Here is an 8,783-nt window from a genome sequence, read left to right as displayed (position 1 = left end):
CGCTTTTCTGTTTCCATGTGTATTGTGGGTTTGCGTAGTTCTCTCGTGCTTGTGTTGTCCTTTCCAAACGCTGATAGGTGTACAACATTAAATCCTTCAGTTTTCAAATTCAATTTTTTCGCTAGATCATCTGTTAAAAAAGCTCGTTGTGCACCCTCATCAAATAAAACATAAGTATCCATACATACATATATTACCTGACCATACAGGAGCTACATCCGTTTTTTGGAGCACATTTGTGCGCATCTGTGTTGAAGAATTAAAATTTTTGCATCTTCTATGTTTTCAGTGTTATTAATGAGGTTGACGGATGAGATTGAAAATGACTTTGATTGTTCTGTTTATCTTGGTTGCTTGCAGTTTCTCTGTTACCATGGTTTCTTGCATTACATAAGCTAGAATTGTGTCTCTTGTTACAGTGTCGACACTTGTTTTTTTATTTAAACTCATAAGAATGATTTTTCTAAGCAGTTAAATCATAAATAATCACGTTTTACGGTAGATATGCGGGCTTTGAGGTCACTAACCTGGGTACAGTGTGCATGTGCATGTATGTCTTTACACACATGGTCTCTCCGTAGTATTCCGAGGTTGGGCTTTCTTCGCGTTGTGTACTGTGTTTTCTCGCGTTGATTTCTTTCCTGTGTGAAATGTACATGTAGATGTGGTTGCGAACTGACGGTCCATAGACTCAAGATATGTACCTGTATTTTCTCCATGATTTGAATTTCGTTCAATATGCTCTTTCTCAAATCTTTCAAATTCCGACTTGACGGTCCGTGTTCTGTGGCTAAATGTTGTCTGATTTCGCTAGGTAACTTTTTCATGATAAACGGTACCAGCAAAGTTCCATATGACGACTCAGGTTGTCCGAGCAAATCTAAACCTCTTACGTAAGGCTTCACAACGATCATAAAATAATCTTAAGTTTGATAAGGTGTATCGTGATTGTGCAATATCTAAAAGTGCTTGTAAGTAGGCTTCCTTAATTATGTGTGTTTATCCGAACTGTTCCTTGAGTATATTTATAGCCTCCATATATATAGCGCAAATCCTGTTACCATATTCAATGCTTCGCTTTCAAGTTGCGATTTAAGATAATTGAATTTCTCTATGTTTGTCAATGAAGTAATGAAATGTACAACGGATTCGTAAGAATCCCAAAATGTTTGCCAACCTAGAATGTTGCCATTAGACTGAGGTAGTGATAACTTGGGTAAACGTTGATTACTAGCGATATTCTGTGGAACAATACGACCTGAATCAGAGCCATTGTAGCTTGTCTGTGGTTGAGCGGCGGATGAAGCGTAGAATGGTGTTGTGTTTTGAAAATTATCAACATTTGCTGGGCGGAAAAGAGAGCTTTCTACGTTTAGTAATATGAAGATTGTGTTACATTGAACCGTTGTGCAGGGTTTTGACCATTATTTATAAAATTGCAAAAGATGTCTAAGCTTATTTTTTTTAGTTTCAAAATTATTTGAATACTCATCCGTATCTAATATTTCACTTTCAACGTCGTCTGAATCTGTTGCTTCCAATATCTGTTCCATCAGTTTTTCCAAAAATTTCTTCTTTTGCGTAAGATTATCGTATATTGCCAGTAGTTTATCACTGTCAAAGTTCGTGGTTTCCTTCGCCTTCTCGAATTTTCGGAAAAGTCTTGTCACTGCACTTCTATTTCAAGTCCTAATATTCTTTAATTTCTCCATCTTCAATGTAATCCCGGTCGTGGCACCTTTAATGTCGGGGCTAAATCAACTAACGTAATATAGAAATCAGAACACAACCATACTGTTTAACGTTTACTTCATATATATATCTGAGTGCTAAGGCTACGTCACGCACTGACATGAACCCTAGATACAATAGGTACAATGCGACGTCGTAGCTCCCGCGGTATTCTCGACAGGTGCTGTCCCAAACGGGGAAAGGATAATTGAACGTTGCCGACGACTTATCCGGTATCACATGTATTCCTTTCTTGTATGAAAATACGAAGTGACCGTCTTGAATTTGCTGGCCTATGATAGTCAGTTGAGAACTAAGCTTTGCGATAGAATAGATGATTACAATTGAACATATTAGTGAACATTCCATTGTGTGCATCAACATCAACATCCCAAAAGCTCCTGCAGATAGAATACTTATTTCGTCTTTGACACTATAATCCACAGCTCGAGTTTTGTATCATGATTTCCGTTATAGCGTATGCTGCTTACCAGGAAGCTATTAAACTAAGGTTTCTTCATCGCAAGTTTAAGTCATTTCTACGAATGTTGTGCGAACACCATCATGACATGTGTGTCCTCAATTGAACATCTGTGTCACAGATGACATGTATATGTCCCACTTATCGTAAACACAATCCTGTATTCAGTGTTTTGTACTTCACATAATACGTTTCATGAGCGGATTTTAACTATCCATGAACAAGGAAGGGCGCACTCTTTCTCGGCACTTTAGTTCACACCCGGTGTTTATGTAGTTTAATCTTAAGCTTTCTGTGAAGAATTTTTGGTGACTGTTGTTTGTCTGCTCCTCGACTTATGTTCTGTTGGTCACATGATTGTCTTATGTTTGACTTGGCCTTTGGTATCATAAAATGAGGATGGGAATGATTTTATATTTGGTATAAAGCTTGATAATGTTGAGATGTAAGCAATTTATATATCAGCCATGCAGTCACTTCCTGATTGTCAATAGTTTTTAATTTTACAACACTATAAAAGGAATATGTTTGTCAAATTGTTCTTCCCTTCTATGGAAGGGAATGATCAGTTATGCTTCAGTAAACATATAACCTCAATCAATCACATATAGCGACGCAGGTCCAGATCCTGTATTGGTCTTGTCTATTAGGGAGGATTTATGCGCGTGTAGTGATTTTTGACATCAATTGCTTCACCAAATCTTGTTTCCATGTTATATCAACATAGTTTGTCTCTCGTTATAAAAATGTGAAGATGTGGTATGATTGCCAAAGAGACAACTTTCTACCAGAGACCAAATGATGTAGAAGGTAGCAACTATAGGTAACTGTGCGGCCTTAAACAAGGAGCCAAACCTATGCCGCATAGCAAGTTATAAAAGGCTACGACATGACAAATATAAAACAGTTCAAACGAGAAAACTAACGGCCATATTTATTCTAAAAAAACAATAAGCGAAAAACAAATATGATATACAGCAACGAACGACAACCACTGAATTACAGGCTCCTAACATTGGATAGGCACTTATCAGAACAAACTATGAAAATCAGTTGAAAAGGACTTGACTTATAAGATCGACATAAAGGGCTGAAAAAACTACAACTAACAAAAAGGAGTAAAACACAGATAACTTGCAGTTCTTACAGATAGTGCAAGAGCAATGTCCGGGTGGAATGGGGATGTTAAATATGATGCGTCGTGTATTGAGAGTAACATGAACTTTGTTGTTTAAGAATCCTGCAAAAACTCTTAGAGGGGTCCGCAGGTGTCTTGTGGCAAAATACAATTTCTTCTCCCTATCCAACATATCATTTTCTGGTGGTTGCCGAAATTATCCTGTCAGAACCTAAATATTTGTTCTCCTCCAGAATATGCATAAAATAGTTGTCACTGAACGTTCAACAAACAATAATCAATCTTGAATAATTAATACTATCTTGATATGTATTGCCTTGTGTTTGTCATAATGTTTGTAATGTTACTATTTTTAACAATTCGATTGTCAAGCAATGTATAACCGTATTTTTAGATTTGTTTTCCAGGTATGATTTAAATTTGTTGGTATTACTCCGTAGTGTGTTTTCCGATGTACAGCTGTAGCGTCTCGACATCTAGCAAAGAGATCTGCTAAACCGGTGATTGAGCCATCTGGTTAGGTTTTTGATCCACGATTAAGACCGTACTATGATTTTGAGATAAAGAACAGCAATCAAAGCGCTGTTCATTTGCTTATGCTTTGTTTCTTTCTTCATGTGTGTGGAGTGATATTGTGCAGTGTCATTAATGGATAAACCATATCTGCTCTAACATTCTTCGCGAAAGACAGTCGTTTGTCCATATTTTTTTACAAATTTCCTTTATGTTTATTATGTTTTTAATTATTGGTGTAGATAATTACCAATGAAGGAAATGGATACAATGTACATACAGGTTCTTTTACATGTCCGGAGAGTGGCATGTATTTGCTGTCTTTCAGTATTGGACAGAGAGGCGACACTGTAGCTAGAGGTGCTTATATCTATCTTATGGTCAATAGTGCAAACGTTATTGATGCAGTAGTAGACTCGTTTCATGACACACAGGATCTCCAAGGCGGAAATACAGTTATCATTCGTCTAAAAGCAGGAGATGTGGTATTCACTGAGGGTGCTGATGGTTCTCATGGTGAAGGATCAACAGGAGTACGCCTTACTTCGTTCTCTGGTGTTCTTTTACACCCATAAGCAAGTGTTTAACATAATCTAATAATAAACATGTTCACCCGAGTATGATGTTAATATGTTTTTCTTGACGTCTTTGAATGTTAACATGTGTTTACATACAACAAACTGATAAAAAAAATTCAACATACTAATCTAACAAAGACGGCAAAAAAAAAGACGATATATTTTTTAAAGGACCTCTGCGACTCTTCATCCCTTGATTAGAGATATAACTTATATTCCATTCGAAAGCTTATTGATAGAGGATCAAAAGGTAGAGTCTATAGGTACCACAATGCCGATTAGAGGGGTTGTTACAGTGTATTCCTTCCACCAGTGTATTTTTTCCAGAGGATAAGTTACACTAGTGTATAATTTCCAGAGGAATCATTGCACTAGGTTACTTCTTCCATACTAAGTGTAAATTATCCTTTGTTAAGTTAGGATTTTTAAGGAAGGACTATTAAAGTGTTTTGTTTTGTTTTGTTTAGTTTTTTTTGTTTTTTTTTTGGGGGGGGGGGGGGGAGAGTTACAATATCAAAATCAGTATGTAAAATAAATTTTCTTATGGAAAACAAGTATGATAAAATTACCGAACTCCAATGTCCTATATACTGTAATTTATCCTGGAAAAATTATACACAAATAAACAAAGGATAATTCGTGTTATCTGCATATGTCTGAAGTTATTCTTCAAGGAAATAAGACAATGACAGACACCAAGTGATGGCAAGAAATTACCTAGTGCATGGCAAAAGGATCCTGATGAATTTATTCTTCGAGGAAATAAGACAATGACAGACACCAAGTGATGGCAAGAAAAAACATAGTGCATATCAAAAGTAACCTGATGCATGTATTCGTCAAGGAAATAAGACAATGACAGACACCAAGTGATGGCAAGAAATTACCTAGTGCATGGCAAAAGGATCCTGATGAATTTATTCTTCGGAGAAATAAGACATTGACAGACACCAAGTGATGGTAAGAAATTACCTAGTGCATGGATAAAGTAATCCAATACAGTTATTCTTCAAGGAAATAAGACAATGACATACACCAATTGATGGTATTATCTCATATGGAAGGGTCATACTTTTTCCAAATGATATCATAGTAAAATGTATATCAATTTTTGCAAAATTATTTAAATGTTTTTCACCTGTTTAAATCAAACAATACATTCATAACATTTCACAGAAATAAACAAAATTTACCTGTGTGTTAGTTCTGTTTCGCACTATTCATGGAAAGATTGATTGATTTATTGATTGGTGTTAAACGCCACTTTGAGCACTATTGTGTTATTTGGTGAAGCCGTAAGTTTTTATTGGTGGAGGAAGCCGGAGTGCCCGGAGAGCCGTAAATTTCGGTACGGGTTACATTAAAGTCTGTTGGTCTATAATCGACAATGTGGCTGCATTAAACGCAAGACCGTATACAGTATATACAAATTTATTAATAAGTGTACAGTTTGATAGCTAGGGGAAGACTGACCAAGCAACAGTTTACAAAACAAATATACATTAATCCAAAGTTAAGGATATTAAAACATTATAAAAGGTTCTCGTAAGATAAAAGCATTATTGTCCAATCTTATGTAATAATAATCGGATTATTGTCCTCCGGCTAAACTTAGTAAAATAGCGATAATTGCTTCTTTTGTAGTTGAGTGCAAGATACGTGTATTATCTTTCGCACTTTTAACTGCCATCGGATTAAGTTGTAAATTACTGAAATCTATAATCTATTTGGGTATTTGAAACGAAGAAACATTATATTTAAGAATAAAGAAACATGTAAAACAAGAAATATTTAATTTAAATCTAAAACGAGAGTCCATAGAAATATTCAATCAAAAACGAGAGTTCATAGAAATATTCAATCTAAAAACGAGAGTTCATATAAAGCACTTTGCGAATTATAGTAAAAGTTCCAAACGTCACTTTTCTTCCGGTTATAGAACCACCGATCTTCGGTAGGAAAACTAACAATCCTAGTCAATTAAGATTGGAGTCGAGCTACTAATGTAAATTTACCCATCGGAAAATCTACACGCTTGTATTACAGGGTAACGGGGGAACTGAATGCCAAAATATGCTTAATTACAGAGATAACCTATACGTCATTTGAAAGCTTTGTGATAAAGGAACAAAAGGTGTCAATATGTGCCACAAGGCCAATAAGAGGGGTTACGGAGGACCTAAATGCCAAAATATGCGTGAAAAATAAAGAAATAGCATATTATTGAATAATGGAATGGACTGCTGCTACCATTCATCCCCTAATTACAGAGATACCTTATACGTCATACGCATGTATGGTATAGACTGCTGCGACCCTTTTGTTCCCTTATCAATAAGCTTTTGAATAAAATGTTATGTTACATTATAAAAATTGATGCAGCAAACATACATTAATCCTTCCATTTTATGGAGTAAATATTTCTTTAAAGGTTAGTTCGATATATATATATGCGCGTCTGCAGTTAAGACTCACTTTCAAGTAACGTAATACCCGCCGTACTTAAAACTTTTACACAAAGGATATTTATCTTAAAATGGTCAAAATTTATATTACACATCAATTGTGTAATTTCTTGCAGGAATTTAATATGAGTAGGTATGACTATTTCCCACTTGACTGTTATAAAGCGTGTACATTTCGGAATTGTCCTTTAAAGGGGCGATAGCTGTCAAATGCATGTCCATCGATTTGTTAATGTCATTGAAACCTATGTCTCGTCTGCAATTTCTGATGTAAGTGTTAGAGTGTAATGTTGACTTAAAAAAACTCAGCCTGTTTCAACTATGTTGTAGTGTTACACCACTGTCCCAGGTAAGGGGGGGGGGGGGGGGGTTGAGCGCTCACAAACATGTTTCACCCGCCACATTCTTTATGTGTCTGTCCCAAGTTGAGAGCCTGTAGTTCAGTGGTTGTCGTTTTGTCTGTCATATTTGTTTTTCGTAAATTGTTTTGTTATAAATTAGACCGTTAGTTTTCTCAATTGAATTGTTTCATATTTTTCTTGTCGGAGCCTTTTATAGCCGACTGTACGGTATGGGTTTTTCTCATTGTTGGAGGCCGTACGGTTGCCTATAATTGCTTACATCCACTTCATTTGAACTTTGGTGGATAGTTGTCTCATTGGCAATCATACCACATCTCCTTATTTTTATATCAGTTCATTTATCAGTTCATTATCAAACTAACAATAACTTTACTCAGATTGCTATCTCTTTATTTTGAAGTAGCGTCTGTCCAAGATTTGTATTCCGTGGAGGTTTGAAAAAGATATCTTAAGTTTTAAAATATTTTACAGCAGACAGTACATAAAAGAATGATGACAACAAATATATAACCATTCCTAAGTAAATAGAAAAATACGGTAAATTTGCTCCCCAAAAAGAACCTAAAAAATAGCAAAATCAATCTAAGGTCAACTTGGCCTGATAAGTCGTAAAATAATTTACAACGCCATGGCAAAAATAGAAAAAAAAAGACGAACAAGCTCACAAAACACCACATAGAAAAAGATTGAGCAATACAAACCCAACCAAAAACATATCCTTGGTCATCTGTGCCACCGATATTCCATTACCTACTCATGATGGTGTCCGTGAAATCATCCGTTTTATCGTAGACCCTCATTGTCAATTTCTAGATGCAAGTTAAGATATGAAAAAGAAAACTCATCAAAGATACCAAGGTCATAATTTAGTACGCTAGACTTGTTTTTTGTATACAAAACTCATATGTGATACCTTTATGTCAAGTTCGTTGGAATAGATGCGTTTAGCATAGTTGCCAAACTTTGGACTATTTAGTGAGTGAAAATCATCTAGAATAGGGGAACGTAAAGTTAAAGGATAATGCAATTATTGATTTTGAAAAAAGATTCTTCCTAGTTTTATAAATTCTTTGAATGTTGGGAGAAAGTTATTGATGTGCTAAAAAACCTTTAATCCCAGACTGTATGTATCTAAATGTTAAATGTTATATTTTCAAAATTTTGCGCTGGATGCTCTCTCTTGATCATGGAAAAGTTATTGACAAAAGTTTCGTAAAATTTCATGAAATTTTTTTGACCCAGTTATTGATGTCTAAAATATCCACAGGGTGACTGGGATATATGGTCACCTTGGTCTTCTTCCGACAAGCAATAGAACCCTTACCGAAGTGGGGTATCCTTTTAGCTGTAAAGGTTGCATAAATACGCAGCAATGTATGGTTGGAATTGGGATGTTTTAAAATATGATCCCTCCTATACAATGCCACTCTCTCTGTACATTGAAGAACACTTGCAACGACTCTTTGATGTCTGTAGGTGGTCTGATGTAATGCTAAATTTCTGTCCTTATCCAGT

This window comes from Mytilus californianus, unplaced genomic scaffold, assembly GCF_021869535.1.
Source record: "Mytilus californianus isolate M0D057914Y unplaced genomic scaffold, xbMytCali1.0.p SCAF_2, whole genome shotgun sequence".
NCBI lineage: Eukaryota > Metazoa > Mollusca > Bivalvia > Mytilida > Mytilidae > Mytilus > Mytilus californianus.
This window is presented reverse-complemented; position numbering follows the sequence as displayed.